We start from the raw sequence: 11,153 nt of genomic DNA on the forward strand, positions 1-11,153 counted from the left end.
AAAAAGCACAATCCTATTTTTGCTGGCGGACAATGCAGAAAAGCACTTTTAGGCTGAGAGATGAAAGCGGATGAACCACCACACACGGCACAGGTCCCTTGGGAGAAGCAGGCATCGCAGCCCGAGCACCCTCCCGCGGGTTACAGGCGCGCCGTGTGCGAGCCACCGCCGGTACCCCCCGCTCCGCCCCGGGGTGTAGGTGGGCAACTCACAGCTCCCGCCGAGCACCGCCGGCACGCGTAACGCCGCCCGATTTAACGCCGGCATGCAAAGAGCGGTGGAATGCTGTCGTACCGCGGAGCTGTGTCCCCTTCCCAGCAAAACCCTGCTGGCAGCAATAAGGCGATAAGGGCACACGCATGCACCAAGCCCGCGAGAGGACTGCGGGAAAGCCTGCGAACGCCCGAGGACCCAGAACTTGGGGAAAGCCCTGGGGTCGCACCGAGCCCTCCCCAGCCCCTCCTGGGGCACCCCCCCCCGGGGCTCGCAGCGGGGCGGGGGAAGCCCTAGGAGGGAGGGGGGGGGACACATTTTGGGGGAGGACCCGGGGATTGGGGGGGTGCAGCGGGGAGCACGGCTCGGGGGGCGCCCACCTGCCCCGGGGCTCCGGGAGGGGCCCCCCCGTCCTTCCCCGCGGCTCGCCCCATCCTTACCGGTGCGGGGCGGGCTGCTGCCGGCTCCCAGCTCCCCGTTCCCGGCTCCCGGTTCTCGGTTCCCGGCTCCCGGTTCCCGGCTCTCGGCTGCCGGCCCGGCGGGGCGGGGCGGAGCGGAGCGGGGCGCAGCCCGCACACACCTCCGCGCCCCCGGGCTGCCCCGCGATGCCGCCGGTGCCTTTTGGGGGGCTGCTGCCGCCGCCTCCCTCCTTCCTTCCCTCCTTCCCTCCCTCCTTGCCCTCTTCCCTCCCTCCCGGCCGGCACCTGGGCTGCGGGGCGGCTTCTTCCCTCCGGCGCCTCCGGCGCGCTGCTGGCGGCTCCCAGCGGTAAATCAGCCGGTCCCCTCGGCTCCCTCCGCCCCTCCGGCGCGGTCCCGACCTGCCCGTGACTCACCGCATATCGGGTGTGTGTAGCCTCCGTGCCTCCCGGCCGGGATCCCCAGCCCTTGGGGTAGGGGGCCGGCTGATGGAGACACCCCCCCCCCCCTTCCTCCTCCCGCCCAGCCCTCGCCCCGAGCCCGGGGGAGGCGTTCTCGGGAGGAGTAAGGTCAGGTGCCTGCGCCCGAGAGGTGGGAAAAGCTCAGCCCGAGGGGCAGGGCAGGGTTGTGGCACCCCCAAGGTCTGTCCCTGGCCCTCCCGGGATGCGAAGTGGCCGATGAATTTAGCCCCGGTGCCCGCGGTGCCTTGGCCTGTTGAAGGTGTAATTCGGATTAAGGGACGGGTGTAATCCGGATTAAGGGACCCCGTTTGGCACAGAGCAGCAGACACCCGCCTGCCTCTGCGCATGCTTCCTTTTGGGGTGCAGGATGCCCAGAGTTGGGGTTCCTACAGCAAGCGGTGCCTCCGTCTTCCAGAGGCACGGGGAAACTGAGGCACCGAGCGCTCCTGGAGCTGCCTCAGCGCCGGGGCCTGCACCAGAGGAGCCATCTCCTTATGCTAATGAGTTTCAGCAGCTACTGATTTAAACCAGATTTTAAGTGAAAGGCCCCATGTTCCAATAGGAGTTATTGGAGACATCTATTTTCCCTCGGCATGTTTCCTTTTTTGGCCCCGGTTCTGCTCCCCTTAATCATACCATTTAAACCGTTGGATGTTTTGCATGAGTAAAGTGAGAGGAACTGGAAGAAACACTGCCCAGCTTCGTGATTAAGCATGGGAAAAATGTCAGCATCAAACCATTCTGAAAGGAAAATTAAATAGTGTATGCACTTGCTTTGGGCCCGGGGTGTCAGCACGACGGGTCTGTGGACAGAGCTGTACATCAGGACACGGGGCTTTTAAAGAGCAGCCAGCCAGCCTCCCACTAATCTGCATCAACAGCGCTTTCACAATTTGTTTATCTGTCTCTCTTTCCTATGGGCTTCTTGGCACTGGTGATAAAGGCATCTAACCTAGCTATAAACTAATTCTCCGCAAAAAAACAAATGTATAATTGAGACAGCATGCAACCTTTTATGTGCTTAACTTGTGAAATTCTTGCTCGGCAGGGTATTTTACTGACAACAGATAGCAAAAAAGTCAGCCCGTTTCAATAAAAAGTGCGCAATGGCTACGGGAGAGGTTCTACTTTCTGCCTCCTCACTTGGTGTATGTCAGCAACACACTAAAAATTACACAAAGTGAAAATAAAACCAGCCCCTTCTCCTGTGCCCTGAGAGCTGAAATTGCTAAAAAGGAACCAGCAATGCAAATGTTCTAACTGATCTGATCGCATTTGTTTGAAGTCACTGGGAATCTGTCCATTTACTTCGATGACCTTTACCTCCATTAATACTCAGTAGTAGTTAGAAAAGGAAGACTGAGATGCAACGCCAGCCCCTAGAGGGAAAGGCATGGTCGCAGTTAAATCGCACTCTTCACTGGGCTTCAATCCCCCATCGGTTAATTAGGGTGCGTCTGCGCAGTTCCACCAGCTTTGGAAGAATCTTCCTTATTGCTTTTGAAAGAAAATGATAAAGAAATAGTTTTCAACCTGGTGTTTATCCTCTTAAGGACAGCCCCACGTATTATCTGGTCTCAGTCTGCTCTTCAGATCCCGATGCACCTGCCTGGGCTGCACAGCCAGCCCCCGAGCTGTTATCAGTGGGACAGTCTGTGCTATTCTAAAGCTAACAAATGGATTGTCACTAACATAAAAAGGAGAAACAGATGTTTCCTTTCCATTTTGACCGTGCTGATGCCATGTTATTTTAGGTTAGCTGTATGAGACAACTACACTGCAGCAGGGCTTTGATAATCCTCCCCTCACTGTTCGTGCCGCGATGCGTATGCACCGTGAGCAGCTGCCTGGGGGCTTGAAGCACCTTTAAGTTTTGGGTGAAGCGCTCTGTTACCTATTTATTACCACGCTTTTCTACTAACTTCCCCTTGCTTCTGCCTCCCGTCCAAAAGGCGCTGGTCATCTGCACTTCGTTAAGAGGGCTGGCATAAATAGCACAGTGTGGCACATTTTAGCAAGCTGACGGCACTGGGGAAAAAAATAAAAAAATCAGAAGTGTAGAGGAGAGTCTGTCGGAGTGATCTGTTCAGCAAGAGAACTGGAATGCACAGGGGAGAGCACTGGCACATGCAGCCCTGACGTGTTTCAAGATAGGGAGCTGATGAGCAAACACATCACTTGTCCAAGAATACGGGCATGCAGTTAGAAAAATGAATTGCGGGGCCATGCTTAAGTTGAGCTTTCAAATGTAAAGAGGAATGAAAACACAGTACAAATTACTTTTCTAAGCATCAGCAGTAGTGCACCCAGAACTTACTAAGGGGACCAACGCAGTCCTATGGGCTTGATTGTGACTTGTGTTGAGAACCTAAGATATTAAGTACTGTGAGGACAGGTAGCAAAATGGAGTCTTAAGACCAGATTCTCCTTGGTACCCAGTTTCTATTCAATATCAGTAGGGAGGAGATATTTAACTGTCTCTGTCAATCTGGATCTAACCACCTTTTTAAAGCCTGCAGTACCAAAAATGAGATGCGTTTCTGGAGGACCACACCACACCACAAGGCACCACAGCTACACAGCACCATCAGTGGTTTCGATCTTTGCCCTCTGCTGCCGTCATTCACACCTCTGGAAGCGAATATAAAATGCAAATGTCATTGTGAGACTCTAGAGACTTCTGACTTAGCGGGGCTTGCTCATGAGTAAATGATTTCACCGGGAGCAGGGCGGTGGGAATGAATTAATTTAAGGCTTAAGGACATGGGGGAGGAATATCTCTGGAGCTGAGCTTAGTGCTGGTGGGTATCCGACAAGCCTTCTGCAGCAGCACCCTTCCAGGTGGCCTGCGAGTAGCTCGGTCTGAGCCTCCCTAGAGGGTGATATGCAAAAAAAACCGAGCCGTAGGTGGCTCCACCCAACCCAACTGTTTTACAGACCGGTGATCCAAGGCGTCAGTGCAGCAGCCTGCTGGGGTAATGTGTAACTGCAGCTGCTGCAGACCCTTGCTTACAGGAAGGCTGCGAGCACCAGGGGCGGTTCTGGGAAGGGGCTGTGCCTGGGGCACCTTTCCCTCACATTACTCTGCCCCTTCAAGTCACCCTGATATATTCCATCTTCCACTTCTGTCCTTCCTAGGCTCAAAACCCACACGATGGGCAAGGACAGACGGTGCTGACTGGTGGTCTGGGCTCTGGGGGAAGAACGACCGTGCCTGTTATTCTCCCTGCCTGAGACAGGGACGCAGAACAAACGAAGTATCACAGTTGATACTTAGAAATGTGGGCTCCCAAGATTCGATCATCACTGCACTTTATGGCTATTTCTTAATTACGTAGGCATTTATTAACTAGGCTTGTAAATTCTGAAAGCTTAATAAGTACTTTGTGTTTGTTTGTGAGAGGGTCAACAGTGGCACCAGAAGAAATTTCAGCTTGAGGCTGAAGGTTGCAAAAGTCCCCTGCAAAGCCAGAAATAGAAGTCCCCTGGTAGAAATCCTAATCTCTGACCACTGAGCTGCCCTGGGCAGTTCTGATTTATATGGCAACACTAGGCTGATTGTAAGATGGTAGCTGAACATGTTTCGTTAATTGTGCTGTGTATCACAGGTGATTTCTGTATTTATTGACTGCGCAAAGGGAAGTCCTTTGTTTAACTCGATGGTGTTTTCCTCCTTCTTTGTCTTTCTGGCTTTAACATTGCTACTGAACACCACAACTGAGTGAATCTGAAATCTGAGTGTGTAGGCATCGGTTAACTGGATTGCTAGAGAAAAGAGGAAAATATGGACGTGGCTTCTGCATCTGAAGTCCAGATTGCCAGGGGTCTGTGCCCCTGCTGTGCCAGCCTCAGGGACTTGGTGACCACGTGGGCAGCTGGCACATGAAGTTCAGGAATCCAGGAAAAAATTAATCACTTGAAAGAACAAAGCTTAGTTTACAGGCAGATCAGCTCTTTACATGCATCTGCTATGCAGTAACATGAGTGCTAGTGCCTGCAGAAGGACGAGGTCAGAGACCGAGGAGGAGGGTGGGCTCGCAGCAGCCGAGATTTATATTAGTTTAAACCGTGGAGGCTCCTCACCCTCTGGAAAGCAGCAGGGAACTGGGAGGAGATGGTGTGGATTGCAGCCCTGCTCCCCACCTCCACCATGCCTCCTTTCCAAGCTGTGTTGAAATGAGCTAAATCCCTGAATGAGTATCTCTCAGCGTACAAAACCAAGAAATCATTTAATGGATGAAAAACTATATCCTTTATGATTCTGTGCTCACATCCCTGAAATAGATTCAGCTGCAGTAGCCCTTGGTGTGTTTGGTGAGCTCAAACAGCAGAAGCAAAGGCTTTCAAGCACACACCGTGGAAAAATTCTGGCACATGAACTGCTTCAGACAAAGCACAGTAGCAAAACCCCAAACCGATATCATATATGTGCCACTCTGGCATGGTCAATTTGTTTATTTGTATAACTTGAAACAAACCCTATGATAGTAAAAAGCAAGATGTTTACACCTTGAGGAATTTGCTATATATTAGGTTCATATTTTCAGTGGTGTTATTCATTCAGCTGCCTTAAAATGGTCTGATAGCTGTAACTGTTTCCGGACATACTTTTCAGTACATTTTTAATTTCCCTCCGTATTTTGACTGCAAGCATGTTGCTCCTGTAGTAAAATTACTAGTTATGACATTTCCAGTCTTGCAGGATTATCTTTGGACTAACTGCTAGAAAGTTTCCATATGTCTCTTTTCAGCCTGATTGCTGTGACTCAGGTACAGCGTTTTTTTTCCTTCAGTTTGCTGTTTGTATTTACAAAGGTCATAGCAGACAGATCACTGCCCAGGCTGGAAATAGAAAATCTGCTTATTTAAAAGCAGAGGGACAAATCCTGCCTCCAGCTATGTGTACACCTGGTGATCAGGGCAAGGGAGTGCCTGCACCAACACACGTGTGAGCACGCGTGAACAAACGCCGTCCTAATTCAGCCCACTTTTGAAGGATGTAAGCTTCACTGGAGATACTCACATGCCTAAAGTGAAGCACATACCTAGGTCTGGTGCTGCCATGGGCATCTCCAGGCTGGTTTCTGTGCTCACCGTGCAGCTCTACCATTTGCACAAGTAACACCTTTGGTCAGTGCCTGCAAGTTGAAAGAGAGCTACCACCTTCCGATGTTTTCTTTATCCAAAAACATCTCAGGATACTGCAGCCTAAAGAAATGCTGCTATAAGCAGTATCCCAGATGAATGAAACAGAGAGGATTGAGAAGAAAATCATTTTATTTTCTTGCTTGCTTACTTCTTGCATTTATAACACCTTGCCTATTGTCAGAATAGCAGGAAGAGTTTTCCACTTAATACTTTTTCAACATGCGTGAGAGAGGAAAACAGTTTAAAAACAGTAATAATCATTCTAAAACTTCCATAAAATTCCAGGGAATACAGGAAATATAGATCCTGTATTGACCTACATTTCCTTGGCTTAATGTTGACCAGTCTTCAAGTGAAAAGAAAAGAGAAACATTAGAGAACATTTAGTAATGAAATTAATCTCATACATAAGTATTTGCAGACGTGGGAGCTTGCATTTTATCTGTTGATAATGACCAAAATGGATGTCTTTGGCAAAACTTTGACTGATTTGGTTTATAGTGAGAATTTGCCTGGCATGCTCAGTTTTGGGGAGCTGGATCTAGGTTCCATCAGTATCTTTTTACCCTCTCTAGGGGCTTATACAGAGAATTACTTACTGGTTTGCAAAATCTGGTCCTTTACGCACATATGACTGCATCAAATTGTATCACATGTCTTCTATGTGGCCATGAAGAAGAAGAACACAGTTCTAAAACACTTTTTAGTTAATGTCATTAAATATGAGCTATTTCCCAGATGTGGTTTAGAATGTGTTGCATTTTATGCACAATACTTGTTTTAGTACGTTTTTAAAGATAAAGAAAAGTATTCTGTGACAAAGTCAGTTGTAAGTCAGGGCTGGATTTGGCTCATTATCATTAAAGAATCTGCATTTTTAAGTTAACTTTAGAATAACATTGTTGATTCTGTAATGATGTAAGTATATGATATTTGCCAAAAGCTGTATTTCCTAAGGCTCCTTTAGGATACAGCCCAACTCATAAGAATTTTGATAGGAGATTATTCCTTTCAATAACTTTCATAATTTAATTAGACTCATGTGCTGATTATGAATTTAATACTATGGAGAATGAAGTCAACGTTAAAATCCCATTATTTTAAATTAGGCAGAAGCACACCCATACTGTGTAGCCAGGAAATATTTGCACACATAACAATATGACTATGCTGACAGAAATATATTTCTTCGTACACACAGACAAAATCAAATTGTCCTTGTACTATTATTTGAAATTTACCTGTTGTATTCCAGTGGGAGCTATTAACAGTGCTGTGTAACATCCAGACAGAAGGCAACTTTAACGTACCAGCAAGGACTCAGGTGAGTTTAAAGTTTAACTTTGAGTTTAGGAACATGTTGAAGTCAAATCAAACAAGAAGTGTCTAGGTGCTGAGCCAAACCAAAAGTGATTACTCCAGCGATGTAGTTTTATGTTTCACTTTCCTCTACCTGATGCCTAAGAGCCTTTTCAGCACGTGGTCTCAAGGCAAAATACAAAGTTAAAATGTGTTTTTTGTAAGTATGCCTTCTGATTTTGGTCAGTTCTGTTGGATTTATTTAACCTCTAAGGTCCTCATTAGGACCAGAAATGCTGCACCAAGAACTGGACCCGGAGGGCAGCAGGAAAGAGGGGAACAGTGGGACAGAGCCTGTCAGACCTGTGATGAGCACATCAGAAGCAAGGGACTGGAAGGCAATGCTTTTGTTTCAGGTTAAGTAGCGGTACTCGCCCTGCCTGCATGCCCATCCTGCTTGTGGAGGACCAGGCAAGGCCAGTGGCACTGGCCCAGGTGCCAGTTTGGTCGTAGCCATGAGCCTGCGCCAGCCCGTCATAGATATGGTGACTGTGTCTGCCCTCGGTCTGGCAGGGGTGTTTTTAATAGCATGCTCATTATACAGAAATATTTTCATTTGACAGACAATTTAAATGATCCTATAAAAGCTGCAATTACCATCAGGACAAATCCAGCTCTGATTGACTCCCACGTTAGCTCCCAAAGTTTGACTCCCAAGGAAGAGACAAGAAAGATTTTACCCTTTCTTTCTTCTTTCTTACGTACGCTCTTCCCCTGGTATCTGCCTCCCATGTTAATACCCTGAAGAATGTCTCAAACTCCAGCTGTCTTAATCTGCCCCAAAAGCCACTGTTGAAATAGGAAGCACTATTATCTTCACTTTACTGATGAGGGACCAAGGAACAAAGAAAACGACTGCCTTGTCTAAGGTAAGACAAGGAGGAAACCTCTAGAGAAGCAGAGGGAAGAAAGTAGGTCTAAAATGGAATTCTTTTTCTGAAGGTCCAAAGATCCTGAAGGATTTTTTTTTTTTTTCTGTCTAAATAGGTCACAGAGGCAACCCTCATGTGAAAATAAAATTAAATCCACAGGTTTTAAATTGGGACCTTGAGTTATGAAGCTGATTCTGAAGCTGTTTCCTTTTGCCTATGTTTTCATGCTAAGTGGTACATGAGTAGCTTGTTTGCATTGCTAGCTGCTCACATAACCTGCTTGCAAAGGTTACTTGCAATTCAGGGTTGCTTATGCAATTCATATCCTGGCCATCCTGGTCACCGAATGCAGCAGGTCAGCTCGGTCACCTCAGACAAGTCAGGCTGTGAGCTTAGCTGGACACTTGGAGGCACCCAGGTCACCAACTCTGCAACCTCAGAGCCCTGAGACATAAAGGACCAGTGCCGTGAGGCTCCTAGAAGGGACACTGGAAGTGGTGCAGAAAGATTCTCCACGGGTTGGGTGCTTGCAGTTTCCTCTGAATGTGCAAGCTTAGGCAGGTCTTTTAAATCTCAAATTAGTTTTTACTGCTTTTCTCAGAGCTAAAATGTATTGCAAATGTTTTGCTGGTATATGCTTTAATGGCAGTAATGATGTAATAACCGTTAACATTATTTATCTTAGAAGACTGCAATGTGTCTCACCGCACACATCCTATTGGCATTAATCAGGGAAGAGGCCTATCCCAACACAAACATGTCAGGGATGGAGGTGTGGCTGGAGATGAAAAGGAAAGGCTGCTCCTTTTTAGGAAGGAAAGGAAGGTCTCCAGCCCCTCACCCCAGCTGGGCTGGCCTCCTGCTAGGCGTGGGCTCACCTTTGTTCCCAGCCTCCCCCCGCACCTGGGCAAGACCCAGCTCACTTCACTTCATGTGTGTTTGGAGATGCCCAGTCTGGGAATCCTCAGCCTGGCCTCCTCTTAAAGTTAATGGCAGCGCAGAGGAAAACATCTGACAATGTAATCCAGCTCATCTAAGACATGAAACATTTCCTTTTCCTTCATATATTACATATGAGATGCATGACATAAATGCTTCTTCTCTGGGTCTGTCAGCTGAATACTGGTAGTTCGACAAGAAGAACCCAGCTTTTTGCCTGAGTGCTGTGAGGGAAACACCGAGGCAAGTGCAAGAGAGAGATTTCAAACCAGTTATCTGGATAAAATCTCAATGGAAATATTCCTGCTAAATGTTGGTACCTGCAGCTTTGTCTAAGAGACTTTGAAGTAGTTCATTTTTATTTCAAGAGAGAATGCAGACAAAATCCACAGATAAAAATATAAAACCCCAACCCTTATGCAGCTCCTAATTTTCTCCTAAATTTCTTGGCTCAAGACTGCTGATCCTTTTTCCCATTATGAAAGGTAACATTAAAGACATCACTGTATAGTTCTCTCCCTTTCTTCAGAATAAAGGTGCTGCAAAGTTTATATGGATAATTTCACTAGCTGTGGTAATTATCAGCTTCATTAAAGTGTCATTAAAGGCAGGGCTAATGAGAAACATTTGGACTACTGATCTATTTCTGAGATGGTGTTGTTGGAGATGGTTGTTAAATGGACACCTGGCTGAAGGACTATCTTGTTTCTCTTTGCTGTGCCTATCTTGGTAGTTCCAACAGTCTGATAAACATTTACTTTACGTGGAACATTTAAAACCTGCACGGGGCATTGAAAATTACCATTTTTGAAATTGAAACTTTTATTTTTTTCTGTCTTGAGTGTATACCACACATAAGACTTTCATGGGTAGGAAGTCCAGGAAAGCGGCCTTTTAGAGGGATTCAGAGCTGGTTCTACCTGCCCTGCCACGGCTGCCCTGTCTCAGAGCAGACCCACCACTTTGAATACGTGCAGATGAATTATAAAGGCTGCAGAGGCTGAATCTGCAATTCAGATTGCCAGGCCAAGTGCAGGCATCTGGAGGCAGGACTGAGGTGAGGCTGGACCCCTGGCAGGGCACACAAGAGACCTGCACGTGGTGGTGGCCAGAGCACACCACACAAGGGACCTGCACGCGGTGGTGGCGTACCTGGGGCCTGCTGCAGGACGCAGGTGGCCAAGCTCTGAGGGCGGCTGAGAGGTGCGTCAGGTGTAGCATGAGCTGCTGGAGATGGGAGACGTCTGCAGGGAAACAGAAATGCCAGTTTGGACAGAGGGGGTGGAGTGTGTCTTGTAGACAACGAGACTCACCTTGGTTGTCTGCAGGTTTCCTGAGCAGGGTGACAGTACCAAGCGTACCTCCACACCGTGTGGCCTGAGACACCCGCAAGTAGGCACCTCTGTGAGGGTGTCCTCATCACGCAGCTGAGCTCTGCCCACGGGGTCTGGAGCAGAAAAACAGCAGAGATCTCACATGGGTGAGATTGTTATGGAAAAGAGAAAAGAGCGGGGGATTCAGAGACAGAGCCGCGTGGAGTGCTGGAAAAGGGAAGAGGGGCAGATTGCACTGAGCAGGGATCAGAGGAGAAGGAAAAGCTGTGATCACAGACATGAAACTAAAGTAAGTTTGCAAGAAGAGGGCTGTAGCTGCCACGAAGCCTAACTGGTCACTTGGTGGGGAGCTGATGGGTTGAGCCAGCTGATGGCACAGCACAGGCTTTGTTGAGAACAACTCCATTTGT

The 11,153-nt window shown here is 48.1% G+C and overlaps 1 protein-coding gene across 9 annotated transcripts in view; it reads right to left on the reverse strand.

The window, feature by feature from the left end:
- Nucleotides 1-1,197, reverse strand: part of MET (MET proto-oncogene, receptor tyrosine kinase) — a 100,128-nt gene extending 98,931 nt beyond the window's left edge. For 2 of the 9 annotated variants that reach the window (XM_083800091.1, XM_083800086.1), the window contains exon 1: nucleotides 654-779. The gene's annotated coding sequence lies outside the window, so the exon portion shown is untranslated. The other 7 variants (XM_083800085.1, XM_083800092.1, XM_083800090.1 and 4 more) reach the window with 7 other exon arrangements.
- Nucleotides 1,198-11,153: the final 9,956 nt, after the last annotated feature.

Source organism: Anser anser (assembly GCF_964211835.1).
Source record: "Anser anser genome assembly, chromosome: 1".
Classification (NCBI taxonomy): domain Eukaryota; kingdom Metazoa; phylum Chordata; class Aves; order Anseriformes; family Anatidae; genus Anser; species Anser anser.